The sequence below is a fragment of the Rhinolophus ferrumequinum genome, chromosome 20 (assembly GCF_004115265.2).
Source record: "Rhinolophus ferrumequinum isolate MPI-CBG mRhiFer1 chromosome 20, mRhiFer1_v1.p, whole genome shotgun sequence".
Taxonomy (NCBI): domain Eukaryota; kingdom Metazoa; phylum Chordata; class Mammalia; order Chiroptera; family Rhinolophidae; genus Rhinolophus; species Rhinolophus ferrumequinum.
In genome coordinates this window covers 46,999,406-47,024,871 of record NC_046303.1, presented here as the reverse complement: position 1 = coordinate 47,024,871, position 25,466 = coordinate 46,999,406, and positions in this window count along the sequence as shown.

The following is a 25,466-nucleotide window of genomic DNA, read 5'->3' as shown; positions in this document are numbered from 1 at the left end:
AGTATCCTTTGAGGAAGATGTCATTGACCTCAGTTTACAGATGAATGCAAACCAATATCCCAACCACCTGCAAGTAAATCTTTCTGGATGTGTCCTCAAAGTAACAGTCTGCAGAACTGTGAGCTTTGGAAGGCAAGAGAAATTTCAAGACAGTATGCAGCCAGCACTCCAGAAGAGAGAACGGCAATAGTTTTTATTAGAACACTGGTTGGAACCAACAGAAGAAGACTCTGATGGTGAAATGGTCACTATTTGCTGTCTGTGACTTAATTGTACCTTCTGGGTTCGACTGATCAAGAAGCCTATCAGACTATGGACCATTTGTGGATTTGGAGTGAAAACCATGTGTAACGTCCATTCCTCAAGGACTCCATGGAACAGAGCTGATCACCCACCTGTTGGATCAGTTTCCTGTTCCCTGTTGGACAGTAAAATCAGCTTAGTGCTCACTCTGTTTCAGAGACTGTATTTTTCCTTAATGTTGTTACTATTAACTTTATCACATCAATTACACAGGAATTCAAATAGGCACTTATTTTAAAAATAGCAGCTAGTAAACTTCCCAGTAAAGATTTATTCAGTCATTAATTTACTCTTTGGGGACCTATTTTGCGCCACGTGCGATGCTAGGCCTGGGGATCCAGTGGTGGCATGGAGCCTGTCCTCAGGGGGTTCACTCTAGGCAGGGAGACAGAGGTCAAATAAATGGTCCAATGCACAAATGCAAAACTGAGATTGTGGCCTATGCGGAGAAGGAGAGGTAGACAGTGCCTTAAGTTCTCACGGGATGGGAATTTGGCCTATTCGGGGAGGTTGGGAAGGGCTCTTCTGAGGAAATGTCAGCCCAGCTGTGGAAGGAGAAGCATAGTAGTAGACGGTGATGCAGGCAGAGGGCACCGCAAAGACTGTTGGGAGGGAGCAGACATAAGGAGAAAAAGGCACCCACAGAAGCCAGTGCATGCAGCCGGGAGTGAGGCGTACAGGGTCTGTGGGCCAGGTAAGGCGCTTGTCTTCATCCTAAGAGGTAGCAGACCCAAATTTGTGTTTTACAAGGAAATTCAGGCTGCTGTATGTACATCATGGATCGAAGCATGCTAGAGTGGGTACTGGTAGACCAGTGAGGTGACTTTGCAGTAAACCATGGGAGACTAACTAGGCCACAAGAGGCTGATTTTAAACTGTGGCATCAAAAAATTTGTCTCAGAGGCATCTTCCATCACAGCTTGTTTAGGCCCTGCTCTTTTCTTTTCTTTATTTCCCTCTTCGTTCAGACTTTCTCCCTGAGTCACTGATGCTCAGTATAATAAAGTGAATTAAGGAAGAAAGGAATGAACAAAAGATTAGTTATTATGCCATCAGTCTGCTTGTGAATGAAAATGTTAAACTTTGGAGCAGCACCATAAGCGTATGCAAAGAACTGATGTTATTTACACTGATGCATTGTGTTTAAAATCTCTCCTGCTCCTTGAATCACAGGATAATATATTTTCTGATGAATTTTGAAATTAGTTTCTTGAAATGTAACATGTTAAAAGTGGTCCTCTGAGTCAAGGGATTACAAGTAGCCTCTGTTTTCTTTGTGTCATGTGCTGGGTAAGAACAGAGAGCCTGCCTGGTTTGAATCAGCTTTTGTTTACCTCACAGGGCTGTTGGGAGAATTAAATAGGTTAATACATATTAAAGCACTTAGTACAGAAGCTGGCACAGGATCCGTGCTCAGTAAGTGATGGTCATCACTATTATTACTTTTCCCCAAAACAGTATTTCCTAATAAGCACATATTACATACAGTTATGTTTATAATTAGCATTAAAATGTTAGCAGTGTTTATCTCAAGATGCTGGGATGCTTTATGCTTTATTGCATTTGGCTAAGTTTCTAAAGTGAACATGCATTATTTTATCATCTAAAAGATTCCTTTTAATTGTCTTCTTTGAACTTAGAGTATTGCCAACAGGCAGGTATAAGAGCTAGAAAAGCAATTCCTCGTAACAACGCACGGTGCTTGAAGTTCTCCAGATGCCCCACCAGGACGAGCGGGTGGCAAAGCTCAGAGACTTGCAGGGTGTGAGTTGCGTGTACCTCAGGGGCAGTGTTGACAAAACAGTACCAGCTATGTCTGCTTCTTATTACTGTTTACTCCCAAATATAGTCAACAACCAACTGACAGCTGTGTTGAAGAACTGACGATATTAACCTACCATCCAAACTGAAACTCTGCCTTCACTGAACCGTTAACGCTAAGAGTAATCGACGTCTCCAGCGCTTCAAGATACCAGCACTTCAGATGAAAGCTCCACAGAAGCAAGGACTCACATCCATCCCCTGGGTATTTTAATCCTGATATTTGCAGGCTTCATTACAATTTGCAAGGTCGAAAGGTCAAAGGCTGAACCAGATTTTATACACCTCAGTGTAGCCCTCAGTTAAAGCCTTCAGAGGAATAGTTTCGCTATCCTGATATGTCTAGCAATATGTCTATCAGTATAAACAGGCAGGACGAATGAACAGTATTCAGGAATTGGACCTGATACCTGGGTTGGGACAGGCATTTGGAGAACAGGAACTGGGAGAAAGGTATAGTCCAGAAGGCAGGACATACTATACGAGCCAGGTGAGATCTAGCTCCAAGTAACTAGAATATCCCAACTGGTGAGGGACAAGGCCTACAAGTCTGGAACAGGTGATACTTGGGAATCCAAACAGTGGGATGAGGGAGGTTTATTAACTGGTGGTGGGACCACCTGACTGGACTAGCCTCATGAGTGGGACTGTTGTACTGGGTCCTCCGTTAGGAGGAAGGACTGTGGGAGTTGGGAGGTTTGACAAGAGGGTCCCAAAGAGAGGGACGTGGTACCGGGCAGAGTACCAAGACTCAAGCCCATGGGAACAGGGCAGAAGTCCAGATCTCAAAGCAGAAGCAGGGGGGCAAGACAAACAGAAGCTGGGATGGTTGACCTTGAATTCAGGATTGGCCTAAACACCAACCCAGAGCTGAACCATCCAGTGGGGAATGGAGACTGGAGTGGCTTGAGGTGGCATCAGACTTGTCTGGGGACAGGAATCAAGTAGTTGGGGCCTAGGTAGTACCTCATTTTAATAAAAATAGCAGCTGCTTGCTGAGCACTTACTAGGTGTCAAACCCTGCTGGAACTTGGCACACATTGTCATTAACTGAAATCACACTTGCAAGGTGGGTACAACTATTTGTCTCATAAATAAGGAAATGGGGCTCAGAGGATAAGGGATAGCCCGGGGTCATAGAGTTAAGAAGAGGCAAACTGAGGTCTGCCTGACTCCCAAACCCAGGATCTTTCTACTACTCCACAAACATCCCTTTCTGTATACCAGCAGAGTTGACTTCAAGTTTTTGTTTTCAGGGGCAACATCGTACAAGCAACTGTTGACCTTAAACAAATGTGACAGTTATTTTACCAGCAAAATGAATTTCTTCAGGAATAGCAGAGGAATTGCAATTTGGGACAAGCAAATTATGGTGAACCATAGGCAAGATGGAAAACAGAGGAGAGGGGATTGTCTTTACAGGGGAAAGGAGGAAGATGGGAGGGGATGTTTCAAGAGTTTAGGGTGGTGATAACTTCTCACTGGCTGAGTGTGGTGATTTCTCACTGGCTGGGCTGTTGCAGAGCAAGAAGTTCTTCCTTCTTCCTGCTGGCTTATGAGAAGAAAGCTTTTTTCTCTTGGGGAATGTGAGGTATGGTGAGAGGTAACGCATGAGAGGTCCCCCTTCAAGGCTTCTTGACTCCATTGTATACACTGGGGGTGCCAAAAAATGCATACACATTTTAAGAGAGGAAAAAGCTGTGTTAAAATTGTAATACTCAATATATACCAATAAGAAAAGATAAATACAAGTCACGTTTGACTTCTGCAATTACAAGAGGTGCTCAAAGTGGTTACCATCAGCATCCAGACACTTCTGATTACGGCGAACTACTGCTTGAGCATAGATAATGTCTCTTAAAATAGCATTTTAAGAGACATTTTTTGTATGTGTATACATTTTTTGACACCCCAGTATACACACACACACACACACACACACACACACACTACACATGATCTGACAATTAATTTCACGAACTTTGCAACGATGTTACTGACCTTTTTTGATATCAGAGGGATTATTCATTATGAATTTGTACCAACTGGACAAACAGTTAACCAGGTTTACTATTTGGACGTGCTGTAAAGGCTGCATGAAAAAGTTAGACGACCAGAACTTTTCACCAAATAATTCATGGTTATTACATCACGACAATACACACTGTCTGTGAGGGAGTTTTTAGCCAGTAAACAAATAACTGTATTGGAACACCCTCCCTACTCACCTGATCTGGCCCCCAATGACTTCTTTCTTTACCTGAAGATAAAGGAAATATTGAAAGGAGGACATTTTGAGGACATTCAGGACACCAACGATAATACAACGACAGCTCTGATGACCATTCCAGAAAGAGTTCCAAAATTGCTTTGAAGGGTGGACTAGGTGCTGGCATCAGTGCATAGCTTCCCAAGGAGAGTACTTCAAAGGTGACCATGGTGATATTCAGCAATGAGGTACGTAGCACTTTTTCTAAGGTAAGTTCGCTAATTTAATTGTCAGACTTGTATATCAGTGAAAATATTATTAAGAGTAATGTCTGAGAGTTTACTGCCCATATTTTCTTCTAAGAGTTTTATGGTTTCAAGTATTACATTTAAGTCTTTAATCCATGGTGTCATGTCATCTGCAAATAATGATAATTTTACTTCCTCCTTTCCAATTTGGATGCCTTTTATTTCTTTTTCTTGTCTGATAGCTGTGGGTAGGACTTCCAGTAATATGTTGAACAAAACTGGTGATAGTAGACATCCCTGTCTTGTTCCTCATCTTAAGGAGAATGCTTTTTAGCTCTTCCCCCATTGAGTATGATGTTAGCTGTGGGTTTTCATATGGCCTTTATCATGTTGAGATATGTTCACTCTACTCCCACTTTGCTGAGAGTTTTTAGCATAAATGGATGCTGGATGCTATCAAATGCTTTTTCTGCATCTATTGATATGATCAATGATTTTATTTTGTTTAAGTGTTGTATCACATTAATTGGTTTGCAGATATTGGACCAACCTTGCATAGCAGGAATGAATCCCACTTGATCTTGGTGTATGATATTTTTAATATATTGCTGAATTCGGTTTGCTAATATTTTGTTGAGGATTTTTGTATCTATGTTCATTAGGGATATCAGCTTAGTTTCCTTTCTTTTTTTTGTTATGTCTTTGTCTGGTTTTGGGATCAGGGTAATGGTGGCTGCCTCATAAAATGAACTTGAGAGCTTTCTCTCCTCTTGAATTTTTTGGAATAGTTTGAGAAGAATACATGCTAATTCTTTTTTGAATGTTTGGTAAAATTCACCTGTGAAGCCATCTGGCCCAGTATTTTTGTTGTTGTTGTTGTTGTTGGGAGCTTGTTGATTACTGATTCGATTTCATTAGTAGTAATTCGTCAGTTCAGATTTTCTGTTTCTTGATTGTAGACCCTTGTTTTTCATCACTTTGAATATTTCCTGCCACTCGCTTCTCGTCTGTAAAGTTTCTGTTGAGAAATCAGCTCAACAGAATTTCTTATGGGAGCTCCCTTGTAAGTAACTAGTTGTCTTTCTCTTGCAGCCTTTAGGATTCTCTCTTTGTCTTTAACATTTGCCATTTTAATTATAATGTTTCTTGGTGTGGATCTGTTTTTGTTCCTATTGTTTAGGACTCTCTATACTTCCTGGGCTTTTTTGTCTATTTCCTTCACCAGGTTAGGGAAGTTTTCTGTCATTATTTCTTCAAATAGTTTCTTGATCTCTTGCTCCCTCTCTTCGTTGTTTTCAATTCCTTGCTCTCTTCTCTTCTCCTGGTACCCCTCTGATGTGAATGTTGATATACTTGATGTTTTCCCAAAGGCCCCTTAAACTATGCTTTTTTTGGGAGGGGGGATTCTTTTTACTGTTCTAATTGGGTGTTTTCTGCTACCTTATCATCCAAGTTGCTGATTTGAATCTCTGCTTCATCTAATCTACTGTTGATTCTTTCTAATGTATTCTTCATTTCAGTTATCATAGTCTTCATTTCTGACTGGTTCTCTTTTGTGTTTTCTATTTCCATTTTTGTTTTCTATCTCTTTGTTGAAGTTCCCACTGAGATCATTGAGCATCCCATCACTAGTGTTTTGAACTCGTCTCTGGTAGATTGCTTGTTTCCATTTTGTTTAGTTCTTTCTCTAGAACTTTGTTCTGTTTTTCATTTTGGGACATAACTGCACTAGAGGAGCTGTTGTGCAGGGCCTGACCTTATGCAGCAGGATTCACTTTAGCAGGACTCTGATGACTGTTGAGTCTATCCTCTGGGTGTGTCATTTGTGGAGGAGGTTCTGTGGTGCTCTGGTGTGGTCGGAAGCTAGCCACCAAGTGTGTTGGTTCTGTGGCCTTTTGGGGATGGGCTCTGGTGCTGGCCAAGATCAGCCACTGCCTGTGTCCAGCATAGGGCCACTTGAGCTACAAAGTGATCTGCAGATGGTTGCCACTTGTGCTGGGCTTGGAGGTTCCTGGGAAAGGCTAAGCTGGAAACCAAGGCTGACTGTTACTAGTGCCTGTTTGGGGGATGCTTAACAAGTGGTACAGGGCATGCTGAGGCCAGATATTGTTTGTCTGGGGTTTGTGAAACTTTGAAAGGTTTTAAGAAAGTCCACAGCGTGAACCACAACAGGCTGTTTGTATGGAAAAACCACTGGAAGCAGATCAAGTGGTCCTGCAAGTTGAGGCGTGGGGACTGGGTTTCAGGGGATCACCACGATGGGGTAAACAGTGTTAGCCAGGTTGACGGAGACTCAGATATGGTGCCCACCTGTGTCTGCACAGTGGGTGGGAGGAGGGCTCAAGAAAGAAACTGAGGTTCTGCCAGCATTTCTGCCTGGGAGAAAGCTGACCCTCCAGCCCTCGCCCTGAAGCCTGACAATTCGTTTCTTCCCCATATGTCCCTGACACCTTTTGGGCTGCTGCCCCAGTGCTGGAGCTCAGAGTGAGTGAGTCCGTCAGCGAGTGAGTCTATGCAGGGTTTCTTTAAGAGGAATGCCTGGGACTCTAGCTGCCCTCCATCTCACTCAGCCACAATCACTGCTGGTTTTCACAGCCGGAAGTTATGGGGACTTCTCCTCCCGGCACTGGAATCCTGGGCTGGGAAACCTAGTATGGGGCTTGGACCCCTTCCTCCTACAGTGGACCTCTGCAGCTGAGATATCCCTTCTGATTTTTTACTGCCACATGTGAGTGTGGGACCAGCCCATTCCATGACTCCACCCCTCCTACCAATCTCCACATGGCTTCTTCTGTATATCCTTAGATATAAGACTTCTGTTCAGCTAGACTTTAGGCGATTCTCAATGGTGGTTGTTATGTAGTTTAGTTGTAATTTTGATGCAGTCATGGGAGAAGGCCAGCCCAGCCCATTTATCTACTCTGCCATCTTGACCAGAAGCCTTCCTGACTCCATTTTAAATAAGGTTTATTTATTTTACACAACCTATGATTAATATTAAAACAGTAATGTTTTTAATAATAAAAAAGTAAACTCAAGCATCAAGCTGGGAGTATTAATAACATATGTTATTAATTCCATATTGTAGTAATGGGGAACTCTGTCATTACTCTAATAAAATGCACTATTTCAGAGTCACTAGGGGAAATGAAACAGGGACAGGACAAAGTGAGACTAATGGTATTAAGATCACCAGGTATAAACCTGTGGTGTGATCAAATCAGATTTACTGTCCCCAAGCAGTGAGGGAGAGCAGCCCAACAGGAGTGAGGCGGAAAGCATTTTGTAAGATTTAGGTTCCTTCTGAAGGATTCTGAGGGGACAGGTAAGAGAAGCAGGGATCAGCTCTGTATTGGATGTTGTTTCTGTGATGGGTTTAAGAGAAGCAGAACTAACCAGGGGTTGGGTGCTACCACATGGGGAGGGCGGTTTAGCAATCAGGAATCCCCAGTAAAAGATGGGAATAATAAAATGCTTTGGGGCATCACTGGAAAGAAAGCAGTAGCCATTCAGAAAAGGGGGCGGAGGAGTTGTAGCATTTTATAGCTGCCTCAAGACTGGGAGAACAATGCTTCCTGTTAACTTTGCAGCTGGCTTTTTCTGTTCATCCTCACAGCCTGATCAACAGCAGGACTGCTTTTTTTTTTAAGTTTAAGCTGACTTTTTATCTTTTAGTTCCAGACAGGTTTTTACTCTTTCAATGGGGTGAGGGGAGAAAGTTGAGCAATTTCCTTAGTTATCCAGCTGACTCTCCTGTGTACTGTGGACCTTGGTTTTGGATCTTCTTATATGATCATCATTGGTGTCTATGACCTTCAGCTGCTCTCTTTTAAGCAATGTTTATATCATAACTCAGATGAGAACAATTGAAAGCATGCTTATAAAGTTGCAAATGACAGAAAGATGGAAGGACAGAAATTTCTGGATGACTGGACTGAACAATTTATGAAATACTAAGTGCCTGCCAGGCACAAACACCTTGAATGAACTTGCTTTCTGATGTTACTGTATTCTGATCTTTGTTAAAACCAGATCATACTCTCCAACCCCAACACACCTTCCATATTTAAAACTCTCAAGTGGCTTTGTAGTGCTACTTCTAAATGATCTGGCCCCTGCCTACCTCTCCAATTTTATTTTCTGCCCTCTTCCCATTAGTTCCACTACCCTGGACTTCTTTCTGTTCCATGACACCAACCTCATTCCTATACTCAGGCCTTACTAGAATGTTCTGGACTGTGCTGAAATGCTTTTACAGAGATTTTGACAGAAGTAACTCCTTTTCATAATTCAAGTCTTACCTTAAATTTTATCTTTTCAAAGAGGCCTTCCCTGTGAATTCTATCTAGCCCTTTCCTCCTGCCCAGTCTCTATCTCATTACCTTGTTTTTGATGTAAATTCATTTTTGTTGACTTATTTGTCTTTCTTTCCCATTATGATGAGTGCTCCCTGTGGGCAAGGACTTAGTGTATATTACAAGCAGCTATAATAACTTTTGGCACATGATTGGTGACCAATTAATACCTGTTAAATGAATGAACACCTTTTTTTGTCAAGTGACCCCGTTGTGCTGGCCACATCTGAGTGGATTGGGGATTGCTATTCTAGCCAAAATCATCTCTTAGGATAGTCATGTCAGAGCAGTGGCTTGTGAGTGGCCTGCGTGAGAAATCTGCCCAACAGTGTGCTACAGATTGTGTAGTTACTCTCAGATCCCATCGAATTCACATTAGGGTCATTTTGCATCCCATGCACAGCAAGAAGGCAATCAAAATAAGCAGCAGCGAAGGGACAATAGAAGCAAAGTTAATAGAAAAGCAGTTATAGAAGATAGAAAGGCAAATTCAGGGCTTGAAACCTGTAGGTGGCACTAGCATTTGGATTGCTTCAGGTTACCAAAGATGTTTTGGGTCAGGAGAACTACTGCTGAATCCTAAATGATAGACATTTGTCCAGTCTTCCATGAGGACTTCTTCTTATACCTTTCGGTAAAAATGTATCACGTTGGTCATGTTTTTGCCACATGAAAGGATATTTAACAGAGACCAAATCAGAACCTAAAATGTCCGCAATGGACCGGGGTGATGGGCTTATTGTAATACAAAAGGAGTCCACAGATATAAACTTAAACGCTCTCTATTTGTGTTCAGAGAAGCAACTGTACAAACATGAGATTAGCGGAAGAGATGACTAAATAGCAACCTAAAACCAATCATTTTGCAAACTGCAAGTTCAGTTTATATTAATAATAATGTATGACTAACAAAAAAAATCCATCTTAGGCAACTTTTATAAAACCATAGTGTTTTATCTTGAAGAAGAGATCTTCCCTCTTCCTTCTGCACATCCAGCTCTACACCCTTTATGAGAAATTTTATAGAAGTCCCCGGGCTGAGTCTATCCGACTTCACCACGGGAATTCAGGTGGCATAAGTGTGTGTGGCTCGTTGGTGGACAAATGAGCCTCTTGGGAGAGAGAAAAGCCAAAAGGAAAGGTCAGGCGGCTAACTCTGGCCTTGTTACAAAGCCTTAAGTGTTGAAGGAAGGCATGGTCTGGGCGTAAGTTTTGTTTGTCACTTGAAGTTTTCTCCTGATTCAAGCAATCCCTCACCCCTCAAATTCATACCTGATTTCTAGGGAGAGAGAATGAGAGTAAGACAATTAAATAGTAATTTCTCCCAAACTCTTGAAGACTTTGGGGCCTTACGGGTCTAAGCAACACGTCCTTAGTCCTTGTGGAAGGTATGGGAATAGGAGCGGTCTTCGCGCTGTGCCACAGAATTGAGGACCTTCTTTGGGCTCTGGTACATTAGTAAAGGTACCCAAGAGTGACAGAGGTGTCTGGCATAGGAAGCAGAGCTGCAGGCAGGGATGGTGACAGCAGAGTGAACTGCAGCAGGAAGGGCATCTGACCATACCGAGAGCACAAGTGAGATGCTGCTTGGGGACTCAAATACAACTTATGTACAAATACAAATTATGTAACCAAAATACAACTCAAGGGAGCTGAGTTGTGATCTGTGTGTGACATGTCTCAAAATATGAAAAAGGGTCTGGAAACACCTACAAATGAGTAATAACTCAGAGATTTTAGTTTGGGAAGAGACATGGAGGTATACAATAGATGTCTTTCATTGTTTGGGAGCAATTAGGAAATGGAAAGAAAAGGAACATTATTTGTAAAGTGCTGACTCTTCATTTATCTCTTCAAAACAATACAAAATCCTTCCACATTTCTTATGTCATTTGCTTTCCACAGTTGTCATTCCTTCCATTTTTACAAATGAGAAAACCGAGGCTGGGAGAATTTAAAGAATGGACCTGAGGCCAATGGTTGAGCTGGGGGTTGTGCCATAAAGCCAGTGGCATGCTGGTAAATGTTTAATCACCAGCTCTCTGGGGGGAAAAGAAGCCCTCGTTTGTAGTGTTTGCTGATTCCTATGGTGTAAATACTCCCAACCTAATGTAGGGCTGGGAAGAGATGCACACAAACAGGTCTTTCAAGCCACATGAGACAACCTAGTATCCCAGCTTCTTTACTCCCAAGTCATATTTCTTCCCAGCATCAGATTTAGTCTCCATGAAGCAGAGGATGCAACAGCTAAGGACTTGAAATTTAAAAAATAAAAACGGCTGTCCTAACAGTGTTGGCTGCCAACCCTAATTCAGAGACAGACAGATATGAGGTTGTAAGAGAAGGAGATTTATACATCAGTTGCTGGCTTGTACATCAGAATTACCTGAAAAACATGTTACCATACAAATTATGGGGACCATAGCACAGAGTTTAAAAGTACAGACTGTGAAGCCAGGTAGCTTCAGTTCAAATCTGGCTCAGTCTCTGGCTGGATGACCTTAGGCAAGTTCTTTAAACTCTCTGTGCCTTAGTTTCGTTATTGATAGCTGGTGATGATAATAGTATTTATCTCACAGGGTTGTTGAGCAGGTTAAATGAGGCAATGTTAAGTGCTCAGAACAGTGCCTGCAACATAATAAACACTATATAAGTATTTGTTGTTATTATTACTGAGAATCCTCCTGGGTGAGGCCCATCTCTCTGTATTTTCAACATAGTTTTCCAGTGATTATTATGCAATCATCTGGGTTTATCCATAAACATCTAGGAATCCACTGAAATCTGAGTCTTGCTCTCTGGGAGTGGAGTATATTCTTATAGGAACCAAGACCAACCCAAGGGTGAATCTCAGGCTGTCCTTGCAAAGCTGGGACAGTCTGTGAACCCTAACTGAGCTCCCGACGGTTGCACTGGAAATCCTCTCACAAATCCTTATCCTCCCACAGAAGACTTAAGTTGCAAGATGCTATAATCGATCTTGGTTATTTCTTTTTTTATTTTAAGGAATAAATAAAACCCAATTCACAGTCAAACTTTCATCTTACAAATGTACAACACACAACCGAGGTGGTAGGTTAATCTGAATTTCTTCAAAACCTTGTAATTTCCACTAATGTCCCCCTCCACGTACATTGACATGTATGTGACAAACCTATATTTCACTTTGGCCTGGGTCCACGTAGGTACTCTTTAGGGCTCTAGCTTTGTTCTCTCTAACTTTAAGGATTAAAACAGTAGTTTGTTTAACTGAGGGTTAACCATCAGCCCTTAATGCTGGGGAAACAGCACAGGTAATGCACAGCTTTCCCATCTCGATAGTAAATATGTATTACCTGCTGATGATGCCTTTTGAAGATTCTTTTCCACAATGGAAATTGTGGAAATTTTAATTTTGAAAATAAGAATTACGTTTTTTCATTCCCACCCTCTCCCCACAAGCAACTGTCAATTGCTGAATGGTATTTTTTAAGCAATGCAATGTCACTTTAACATTATGAAAAACAAGTAAGAGAATAGTCTATTTATTGGCTCTCTCCATCCAACAGACATGGGCCTGAGTCTTGCTTCCACATCTTACTAGCCTTGTGCCCTCAGGAAAGTTAATTAGCCTCTCTAAATCTCAGCTTCCTCCTCTATAAAAAGTAAAAGTGTAATAATGCTTAGTGGCTAAGTTTGTTACGAGGATTAAATGAGAATTATAAAGCATTTAGCATAGTATCTGGTACATGGAAAATGTACAATAAGTGGTACCTTTAAAAAAATAAGCTGAATCTCAAATGTAAAATTCTAAACTGACATAGGCATATAGTATAAAGTAGCAGTAGCAAAGGAAGACACAGAGATTACTACGTCATAAAAGTGATGCGTGATCAGACACAGTGTAAATTAAAATCAGTCTATATATATATATAGATATATAGATATATAGATATATAATATTATATATCTGTAATATAGAATATATTATAATATATATAATATAGATAATATTAATATTATATTATATAATATTATATAATTATAATTAATAATTATATTATATTATATTATATAATATTAATATAGATAATATATAATATAGATATATATAATATAGATATATAGAAACTCCACTTAATGGAGTTTTCTGAGTAGGTTTGTCCTTTGTCCTTTTTATCACGAAAATTGAAGATGTATCTGGAACACTCAAGGAGTGGGGGTGAGAGAGTGTTTTTTATGCCTAAGAAGGAAAAGTGAATACAGAGAACATAGACAGTTTTATGAGCTGTTACTCAGAATGGTCTATAAGGACAGAGTTGTTAACTAGCTACCATAAAATTCTAAAGTTGTGTCTCTGCCTTGAGGCACGCACGGATGCAGAGCTAACAAATTGTGTGTGGCTGCCTGCCATGGGCCCAAGTTAAGAGCTCCTAATCAGCAGATTGCTGTTGGAGGTTGCTCATACTGTTACCTCCACTTAGAAACTGACTTTGAAGCAAGGTCAAGAGAAATGCTAAATTGCATGTACAGCGAGTAGCTGAGGATAGCCTTGAATTAAATCATCACACAAATCTGCCGTGTCTTTTTCTCCAGGGCTCTGGACAACTTGCTGAACCGTGAATTTCCTGTCCTCTTGTGCTTCACCTCTATCCCTCCTCCCCATTGCCCATCCCTGCCTAGCCCCAAGTAGATTCTCAGAATTCAGGGAATAATCATTCACCTATTTATTTGGACCACAAACTTAACATGAGTGTCCGCCAAATACATAAGTAGGTGCTGGAGGTATAAATATGAGTCAGACAGAATATTTGCATATCAGTAGCCAACATTCTGATTTGGGGAAACAAATAGTCATCATAATTTGGTAACGACTTTACTAATTCTCTGAAAGCACCAAGGCAGAGATGACCATTCTGCTTTGGGAAGGTGAGAGAGCTTCTCAAGGGTGGTGATTCTTGATCTGAGTGTTGAGTATGAGCCTGAGCTCTCAGGGGGTGAGGGCAGGGAAGAAAGGTCCAAGCAGAAGAAACAACGCGTGCGTAAGTGTGTAGACTTTGGTGGAGAGAGAGGCTGGAGAGAGATCGTAACAGTTGTAACGTGAGACTTTCAAAGGTAAAATATGTTTTGCTGCAGCTCTGAATTTTAGAATTGGAAGGGACTTAGTGATCAGGTCGATTAAACTCAAAGGCTCACTTAGGACAGTTAATGACTTCTTCAGGACAGGACCAGAAGCAGTCTCTCCCAACACCAGGTCTTCTGCTCCTTTCTCAGAAGCCTCCAACCACTGCTGCTAGCACCAACCAGGAAAACTGGTCCTATACATCCTGCGAATTGAGTCTCTCAGATATAAACTATGGAGTTTGGATCTACGGTCCTGTGTCTATTCATTAATGTTACGCTAACTTAACAAATATTTTATATATTTGTCACCAGACTTCAAAGACTGCTTAAATATATTCGTTTTCTATTGCTGCTATAACAAATTACCACAAACAAGGTTGGTTAAAACAGCACATTTATTTTCTTACAGTTTTGGAGGCCAAAAGCCGAAATCAGTTTCATTGGGCTAAAGTGAAGGTGTTGGCAGGACTGGTTCCTTCTAGAGGCTCAGAGAGACTCCATTCCTTGTCTGTTCCAGTTTCTAGAAGCTGCCCATATTCCTCGTCTGTGGCTGCATCCCCCAGTCTCTGCTGCTGTTGTCCAATTGCTTCTTTTCTTTGACTTTCTCGCCTCCTTCTTATAAGGACCCTTGTGATTACATTTAGGGCCCAATTGGATTATCCAGGGCAATCTCCCCATCTCAAGATCCTTAATTTATTCACATAAATAAAGTCTTTTTTGTCATAAAAGGTGACATCAGTAGATTCTGGGGATTAGCAGATGGATATTTTAGAGGAAATGGAGGATTCTTCAGTTTACCACAGAGAGCTGTATTTTTTGTCCCTAAATTGGAATCGTGCAGTCGACACATACCTGCTTGTGGCTGGGGCCTTGGGAATTCAGGGGTAGATGGGAAGGGCTAGGACAAGTAACCCTTCTTGGTTACCCAGTCAGTGGAGAATCATACCTGAGAATTTTCCAGGTGTACTAGATATTAATGGTAGTCTAATCTTAATTCCTCCACTTTTGAAGTTCTCCCCCGTATTTTTGCAGCTGTTAATCCACATGAAAAACACTATGTCTAAGAAGCTAGAATTCCTCTTATTAAAATCATCAAACTGATCAGCATTACTTGCTGAGTTTAACTATCTGGGGCTTAGATTTTACATTACGAAGATTATACTGAGGCTTTTAGATAAATAAAAATAAATGAAATTAAATAGGAAATGAAAACACTAACTCGAAAAGATAACCTGCACCACCACGTTCATCGAAGCATTTACAACGGCCAAGATGTGGAAACAACCTACATGTCCATGGATAGATGAATGGACAAAGAAGTTGTGGCATATATATACAATGGAATATTATTCAGCCATGAAAAATGAGGAAATCCTACCATTTGTGACAATATGGATGGACCTTGAAGGCATTATGCAAAGTGAAATAAGTCAGATCGAGAAAGACAAAACTGTATGATCTCACTTATATATGGAATCTAAAAAACAAAAAAAAAAGTAGGAAGGAGGTGAAAAGGTACAAACTTCCAGAAAAACAAAGCAAAGCAAAACAACAATAACAACAACAAAAACTGGCCAATTATCAGTAAGAGAAATATTACTTTTCACATAACTGAACTACTATAATATCTGGTTAGTCTGTATTTTCTAGTCTGATAAATGCTAGATGAAATTCAAAGTATGCCCTCACAACTACAGTGTGAAATTACCCTTAAAAAAAAAAAAGGGTTAATTTTATTTCCCTTGGATCACCTGCCTCCTCCAGTTGCTAAGAGATCTATAGTGGTCTCCAATTTTTTTTTTTTCTATTTTGAATGCCATACAAATATCCCATATTTGTTTGTTTATACATTTTATAATGATATATATTCATTATGAAACTGAATATCAGAAAGTACAAAAGATAAGACTTAAAAACAGAAACAGAAGTTCCACTATTTTCTTTTACACGCACTGAGTTGGGGCAACCCACTTTGGAAGCCACTGCTGTCAGGTGATGTCATCTGACTAAATAAAGAATTTCCGTTGGCTATTCTGCTTTAAAAAGAAGAGAAGATTTAGAGAACTTTTTCTTAAGTATCCCTTTCTTTCAGGTAGAACACAATCTTTGTTTTTGAGTACTTGACTGTATTCGTTTTCTTTTCTGGCCCATCTCAGATACTGAGAGACTGGGGGAAAAAGTAGCCTAACACAGAAGTCAGTAAAATTTTTTTGTAAATGGTCAGACAGTAAATATCTTAGGCTTTGTGTGTTATATGTCTCCGTCGCAAATACTCAATTCTGCCCTTGTAGTGCAAAATCAGTCATAGGCAATATGTAACTGAATGACTGTGGCTGTGTGTAAACAAAACTTTATGGACACTAAAATCTGAACTTTACATAATTATCAGGTATCACGAAGTATTATTTTCTTTTTTTCTTTTTTCCAACCACATAAAACTGTAAAAGTCATTCTTAGCTCATGGCCATACAAAATCAAGTGGCAACTTAAAACTATAAAATTCCTAGAACAAAACAGGGGAAGCCTTCATGACATTGAATTTGGCAATGATTTCTTGGAAGTGACACCAAAAGCTCAGGCAACATAATCAAGAATAGACAAATGGGACTATATCAAACTTATAAACATTTTGCATTCAAAGGACAAAATCAACAGTGAGATGGCGCCCTATGGAATGGAAGAAAATATTTGCAAATCATATAAATCTGATAAAGTGTTAATATCCAGAATATACAAAGAATCCTACAACTCAACAAAAGTTAAATAACCCAATTAAAAAATGGGTAAAGGACTTGAATAGACATTTCTCCAAAGGTGATATACAAATGGCCAACAAATATATGGAAATGTTCAACATCCCTAATACCAGAGAAATGCAAATCAAAACCACAATGAGATATCACCTCACAACCATTAGGGTGGCTACTGTCAAACAAACAAACAGACAGACAGACAGAAAACAACCCCAGAAAATACAGGTGTTGGCAAAGATGTGGAGAAATTCCAACCAACCCTTGTGCACTGTTGGTGGGATTGTAAAACGATACAGCCACTATAGAAACAGTATAGAGTTTCCTCAAAAAATTAAAAATAGAATTCACATATGATCCAGCAATCCCACTTCTGGGTATATATCCAAAAAAATTGAAAGCAGGGTCTCAGAGAGATATTTGGGCTCCTTTGTTCATAGCAGCATTATTCACAATAGCTAAGGGGTAGAAACAACACAATGTGTCCATTAATAGATGAATGGATAAATAAAATGTGTTATATACATACAATGGAATATTACTCAGCCTTTAAAAAGAAAGGAAATCCTGTCACATGCTACAACATAGATAAACCTTGAGGACATTGTACAAGTAAAATAAACCATTCACAAAAAGATAAACATTAGATAATTCTTCTACTTATATTAGGTATTTAAATAGTCAAATTTTTACTGGCATAAAATTAGCCCTGGTTGTTTGCAGAAGGTGAAAGAATTCACAAAATTCAGAAAAGTAGGAAAGCAAAGAAAGTTTTATTGAAGGTTGAACAGAGAGAGAATGCCCATGGCAGTGTCTAAAGAAGACGGCTGCCCCTAGGTGAGGAGAGAAACACCAGCGGCGCGGGGAGGAGGAAGGAGGCTGGAGGGTGGCGGGGGTAGAGTCTTAGAGTGGACAGCTGCACCTAAATTCAGGTTAGCTTTTTCTTATATAGGAAAGGGGGAGTTGGTCAGGCAGTTCTGAAGGCTGGCATCACTTCCTGGGGTCTGGTCTGTTTGAAGATAATATTATCTAGGCCACCTTGGCCTGGGGCTTTATGAGTCACCAGTAAAAATTGCAAGGGAGTTGCAAATTGGATTCCAGTGTTCCAGTGCTTTAGGATTAAGAAATTGCCCTTTCCAGTTTAGGATTCTGTTAGTTAAATGGATTAACGAGATATGGGTAGCCTTGAGAAAGGGAACAGAACAGAGTTCTTAATCAGCAAGGGGAGAAACAAAGAGAAAACAGCCAAATATCAGGGTGAATCTAACTGCAGACAAACTAAGCCTAATTACAGGTAGCTAGATAGGGAGCTATGTGGTGAGTCAAACTGCCAACTAGCTAAATCTAACTGCATTAATGATTCCCTGAATTTCACCCTTACAAAATTTACATAAACAGAAAGTAAAATGGTGGTTACTAGAGACTTAGGGGTTACTAGAGGAAAAGGGAAGTGTTGTTGAATGGGTACAGAGTTTCAGATTTCCAAGATGAAAAAGTTCTGGAGATATGTTTTCCCAACAATGTGAATATACTTACTACTACTGAACCATACACTTAAAAATGGTTAAGGTGGTAAAATTTTAAAGTATCGCTATAATATGAATGTTGAGGACTTTGTATTCTAAAAGTCAGTTTGAATCAACAAAACAAAACAAACAAAATAAGTGGCAGGCCAGATTTGGCCCTCAGGGCAAATTTTGCTGACACTTGGCGGAACACCATCCAACTCGTGTAATTAGCCACCCGATCCCTGAAGCAGGTTAGTTAGTATGAAATCAGGCAGTTAGAGACTCCTTGGTAGACTGAGCAAAACCAGAACAAAAACAGGACACAGGACAACCATACTACCACAAAAATATCATCAATCATGCTCTGGGGCAACTGAGTTGTTTCAATGGTCTCCCCCAAGCTGAGCAGTAGAGCGTCTGGGAAACATTGTATCCACAGGCACCCACATCCCACATCCCCCTCCCAGGTAGAAATAAAGGTATATAAATACAAGCTTTTGCCTTAGCTAGTGGGCATCCTTGCTTCCAGTACCCCACCCCCACCTCGGGAGCTGTAACTCTTTGCTTGCTATAATAAACTATCTTCCTGTGCAACTCTTCACCTCTCCTTGGTCTGTGTATCCATTCTTTGGCTCCACAAGACTGCAAACCCCGGCATTGACTGAGAAACATCCTACATCATTTGGGGGCTCGTCTGGGATTTGGGAGAGGTAAGTATGATCTGTGCTTGTCTGCTTGCCCACTTGTGGGCTTTCATTATTTTTGTCTCTTTCTCCTGTCACACAAATATCGGGCCTCCGTCAGCCAGTTAAACGTGAGTAGCACTGCTGCCAACCTTAAGAGTCGGAGGGCGGGTTTTGCAGAAGGGCTCTGGTCAATCCACTCCAGCGCTGAGGCGGAGGAACGTTGGCCATAGCCTGACTAACTGCCTTTCCTCTTGCCTTCTCTCTTGTGAGGAGGGGGGCCCAAAGATGGCGCGACGTTGGGGTGAATGGCTCTTGGCAGCAATTGAGGGGCTCTGGGCATGGCTCAAAGGTCTCAAAGGCTCCCTGGGTCTTCTCCTGGCCCAACTGCCCGGAAGGATGCTGTCCGGAAGCTCTCCCTCCCCCTCTCTGCTGCTTTCTCCTACTCCTCTGCTGTTTTTTTCCCTTTCTGCGAGGAAGCTCAATACTGGCATGTGGCCAGGATTGTGGGCCTTTGTAGACAACTGAGGGACCCTGGCCGTAGCTACTCTATGGCAGGTCCCAAAGGTCTCTCTGGCCCCTTCCCAGCCCGACCATCCATAAGGGTGCCAGTGGGATGACTCCTCCATCTATACTCCTCTTTTCATCCTGTCACCGTCTCTCCTCACCTCTTGAAATGCTGGTCCAGGGTCTCTTCCCTGTGACACCTCCTCAATACCTTCCACCAGCCTCAAGACACCTTAAGGTAAGAACATGGATCTTTGTCTCTATAGGACATCCCTTGTTGCTCAGGATAAGATTTATGGCTAACAGGCACGAGCTAAACATTAACCGCTTGGCTCTGACTCCCTTGGCCAGCACAGCATCTATAAGCTGACAAGCATCTTACATTCATCATAGGTGGAAATAAAATAGTCCCCAATCGCAAGAGCAACCCCTTACACCTTTTTGTTTTGACCGAATGCCTTCCTTACAAGCTTTGTAAAGAAGTACTCCCTCCTTTACTATCTTTATAAAGAAGGCCGTTACTATTTAGACCGTGCCATCAATTTTCAAGATGCCCAGAGCCGAGCTGTATACCCTTCCACCTTAAGATACCTCATTATCGGCCACAGCCTTTACCAGCCTGTGAGCTGGCGCCCAACAACCAGAAAGGCATATCCAAAGACTTGGGTAGGCTCCCACCAGGGACACGGGCCGGGCAGCCCAGGTAAGCATGACTAACCCTGGCGCAAGGTGTCTCCCCACACACCCTGGAACCAGTCGTGCGGTCTCCGTGGTCCAGACCTCCAGGGGACGCCATAGACGAAGTTGTGGGAGATGAATTGCAAAGTGACACCTTTCTGTTCTTCCTTCCAGATGGGCAATCGGCCCTCACATGCCTTCACCCGCTAAATTTCATCTTGAAAGCTTGGGACAAATTTGATCCTCAGACTTTGAAGAAACAGTGCTTGGTTTTCTTTAGCTCTGAGGTTTGGCCTCAATACAAGTTGGAAGATGGGGAGACTTGGCCTTCTGAGGGAAGTACTAACTATCATACTATCAGGCAATTAGATCTATTTTGTAGGCGAGAAGGCAAATGGTCAAAAGTTCCTTATGTACAGGCCTTCTTTGCCCTAAGAGATAACCCAGATCTTTGCCAGCGGTGTAACATATCAGCCCTTGTGGCTGTAGTCTCTTGTTCCCCTCCTCCAAAGGACATTACCTCAAAGGATTACCTCCTTTAAGGAGACTCCCCCATCAGATCGTCAGCCAGAGGAACCTCCCAAAGCTCTACACCCTACTCTTCCTCCTGAGCCGGCTCCTAGCCCGGCTCTGTCTTATTGCCCTCCATATCCAGGGCCTCCTGTACAAAGGCGCTCCCAACTAAGAACAAATCTCCTTCCCGTACAGGAGATGCCAGGAGAATTTGGGCCTGTCAGGGTCCAAAAGTCCCTTTTTCCCTACGGGCTCTCAGACAAATAAGGGGGAACCTGGGAAGTTTTCAGATGACCCTGACAAACATAGAAGCTTTCCAGAACGTAACCCAGGTCTTTGACCTTTCTTGGAAGAATGTTATGTTACTTTTAAACCAGCCTCTCACTAACTCTGAAAAGCAGGCAGCTTTACAAGCAGCTGAAACATTTGGAGATGATCATCCACTAACATATCATGATGCACGAACAGAACGAGACCCCACTCTGGAGCCCTTTCCTAGAGGAAAGCAGGCAGTACCTACTGCAGACCCACAATGGGAACCCGATACAGCCACGGGAAATTGGCAGAGAAAACACTCTCTGGCATACATTTTAGAAGGTCTGAGGAGAACTAAGACTAAGCCCTTCAATTATTCAAAACTATCTACCATTAGCTATAATTTGGAAGAAAATCCCTCAGCCTTTCTAGAAAGACTCAGGGAAGCCCTAATCAAGTACACTTCTATTGGGCCAGACTCCTTTGAAGCGGAAATCCTTTTAAAGGATAAATTTATAACTTAGGCTGCCCCAGATATCCGCAGGAAATTACAGAAATTGGCCATTGGTCCCGAAGGCACCTTGGATCAGTTGTTCAAGGTAGCCAACTCTGTCCATTACAATTGGGACCAGGAGGAAGCCCAAGACAAGGAAAGGAAAATAAGGAAAAAAGCGGAGGCATTAGCCTTTTAGACCACAGCTCAACAGGGTACCCGAGGAAAGTCTGACTGCCATGTTTTGGACTGTCTGGCCACGGGCGAAGGGAGTGTCCACAGCCACTGGAGCCGACTCGGAGACCTCTGCGGCCCTGTCCCATTTGCCAAGGGGATCACTGGAAGTCTGACTGTTCCTGGAGGCCTCCAGCATCAGGGCCAGCCTCACCCAGCTGGACCCCCACTCGGGACTGATGGGGCCTGGGGCTTCTACCAATGGCTCCCTCGTCCCATTTCGCTATCAGGACTCCCAAACCCCTGGTAACCCTAGAAGTAGAAGGAAAATCCATTGATTTCCTTCTAGACACAGGAGCCACTTTCTCCGTCCTCCTCTCCAACCCTCAACCCTGGGGCCCTCTCCAATCAACATGTTACTATCCACGGAGTAACAGGGAAGCCAATTACTAAATATTTCTCTCAGCCTTAGGCTACGTATGGGATGACCTAATATTTTCCCATTCTTTCTTTCTTCTTCTTCTTTTTTTTTTAAAAGATTTTATTGGGGAAGGGGAACAGGACTTTATTGGGGAACAATGTGTACTTCCAGGACTTTTTTTCCAAGTCAAGTTGTTGTCTTTTCAGTCTTAGTTGTGGAGGGCGCAGCTCAGCTCCAGGTCCAGTTGCCGTTGCTAGTTGCAGTGGGCACAGCCCACCATCCCTTGCGGGACTCGAGGAATTGAACTGGCAACCTTGTGGTTGAGAGCCCACTGGCCTATGTGGGAATCGAACCGGCGGCCTTCAGAGTTAGGAGCATGGCTCTCTAACTGCCTGAGCCACCGGGAAGGCCCCCACTCTTTCTTAATCATGCCAAAAAGCCCTACCCCACTATTAGGAAGAGACATTATGACTGAGATGGGAACTATTGTTCTCTTAGCCCCTGGAAGTCCTCCTAGCTGCCTCCCAATAATGAAAGCCAACATCAACCCTGATGTTTGGGCCACACAGCGGGGTAGTTGTCTGTGCCTTAACAGCCACCCCGGTCCACATCCATCTTAAGAACCCCACTCTATTTCCTCCGGGGAGACAATACCCTCCAAGACCTGAGGCACAGAAAGCACTAATACCAGTCATTACAAATTGCAAACAAAAAGGCCTTCTTAGAGAATGCAGTAGCCCTTGCAACACCCCCATCTTAGGAATTCCCAAACCAAATGGGGAATGTAGATTAGTTCAAGACCTCCGAGCCATCAACAAGGCAGTTATTCCCATAGACCCTATAGTTCCAAATCCTTACACACTCCTACCCCAAATATCTGAGACTGCCAGGTTCACAGTCTTAGATTTAAAAGATACCTTCTTTTGTATACTTCTTTTGTATACCCGACTCACAATATCTCTTTGCTTTTGAGGACCCTGAAAGCCAGACTTCACAGCTCACCTGGATGGTCCTCCCCCAGGGATTTAGAGGTAATCCACACCTCTTTGGACAGGCTCTCTCTAAGGACCTGTCAACTAGAACAAATTTACAAGAAACACCCCTAGACAACCCAAATTGGACACTCTTCACTGATGGGAGCTCTTCCGTAGAAAATGGCATTCAGAAAGCTGGATATGCTGTTGTTACATCACATAATGTGTTAGAAAATGCAAGGCTCCCCTCTGGTGCCAGTACACAACTGGCTGAGCTAATGGCTGTCACCTTAGCATTAGAGTTAAGTAAAAAAAAAAAAGAGATCCAATATATATACTGATTCGAAATATGCTTTTTTGGTGTTGCATGCCCATGGCGACATTTGGAAAAAAAGGTGCTTCCTAACAGCTAATGGATCACCCATCAAATATCACCAGGAGATCAACTGACTGCTTCAGACAGTACATTCTCCTCAGGAAACAACAGTTATATACTACAAAGGACATCAAAAGGGAAGTGATAAAATTTCTAAAAACAATAAACAGAGCAGGCAGCTAAAAATGCTGCCCAACTGGGTCTCAACCCTATATTAGCTCCTCTAGTTTGGGATGGGACTGTAACCCAAATTAAGCTCCATTGAGGAAGACATCACAGAGAGCTTCCTTTAGACTCTAGCTGCAACAGTGATGTACATTTATTCAGCCCAGCTGAATATGTATCCTTGTCTGCTTTTGTAGCACCTGCTATGACCATTGCCCTAATTGTGGAAATTAGTCACATGGCTTGTTCAATGGCAAAGGCCCTGAAGGCTACTTCACAGACACTTCACGCCATGGGACAAAAGTTAGAGAAGCAGTTCTCAAAAACAAAGCTGCCATAGACTACCTACTCCTCAAACATAATCAAAGATGGGAAAATTTTAAAGGATTATGCTGTTTCAAACTTTCTGACAATTCTCAGCTAATTGAAAAATAAAGTTCAACAAATTCATAACATAGTTTCCAACATTAAACAGCGGACAGGATTTTTCGGTGTAGATCTAGGTTTCCTTACTTCCAGGCTTCCTAGCTTAGTGGGACTTAAAGAAGCTTTTAAAATTTTTCTTTTATTCATTATTTTAGGGATTACTTCATGCTGCACCCTACAGTGTATCTCAGCTTGCAGACCAGCCCTCCGGTGGCTAAGATGGCCTGGGAAACAACACTGTCCCCATCCGCAATCGCTCGTCTACAGGGGTCCCTTAGATAGACCTCTGGACAAGCCCTAGCTGCTGGTACCTCTACGCCCCTCCTCAGCCTGAAGTAGGCAGAGGATCATCGCCCCTATTCCCTAACGGCGGTTAGGGTTACGTCTTCAGAGCGGGGATTGAGGCAGGTTAGTATGAAATCAGGCAGTTAGAGACTCCTTGGTAGACTGAGCAAAACCAGAACAAAAACAGGACACAGGACAACCATACCACCACAAAAATATCATCAATCATGCTCTGGGGCAATTGAGTTGTTTCAATGGTCTCCCCCAAGAAGAGCAGTAGAGCGTCTGGGAAACATTGTATCCACAGGCACCCACATCCCACATCCCCCTCCCAGGTAGAAATAAAGGTATATAAACACAAGCTCTTGCCTTAGCTGGTGGGCATCCCAGCTTAGGGTCCCCCCCCACCCAAGTCCGGAGCTGTAACTCTTTGCTTGCTATAATAAACTATCTTCCTGTGCAACTCTTCGCCTCTCCTTGGTCTGTGTATCCCTTCTTCCACTCCAGAAGACTACCAACCCCGGCACTCACTAAGAAACATCCTACATCATCTTCATATATTTTTCTCCAAAATCTTTTTTGTCCAATCTCCAAATGTTAACTTAGAGTCATTTTGGAGGGTAGGAGTGGGGGGCGGGGCTGGGAGGTGGAGGGGAAATTTCCAAGGTCAAAGAGTTAGTCAATGGCAGAGCACAGAGTAGAACTTAGCTGTCTGAGATCCTTCCTTTTACTATTTGGAGTTAGCTATAGATTCTTAATGATCAGGAAAACGATATTGATTGGACTGGAGGTGAACACAGTATTTAACTGAATTCCAGAGGTGATCGCTCTTTGGTGAAAGTTACAAAATGTAGGAGAAGGAGGAGGGGGTCCATGGTGCCTACAGAAAAGGCTCATAACTAGCTTTGATTAACTGCCTCCAGCCATGTATCTGTTTTTACAACAACAGGTGACACGTGGTGGTCTGGAGCAAGATGAGGATCTGAGTCCCCAGATCTCCACCCATCTTAGGAGGTCACGCCCTCCCTTGGAAGAGCATGCATCACCTCTTCCTGGGAAATCAATATGTGACTCCCTCACCCCACCCAACAAACTGTGAGTCCTCAGGACAAGGGCCCTATTGCTCTCTCAGCAAGAGTCTCTCCCCCTGTCCCCCTATGGGCCTTCACTAGGCCTCTTTCGTGCTCTCTCCCTCCCTCCCCTACCTTGGCTAAGCCTC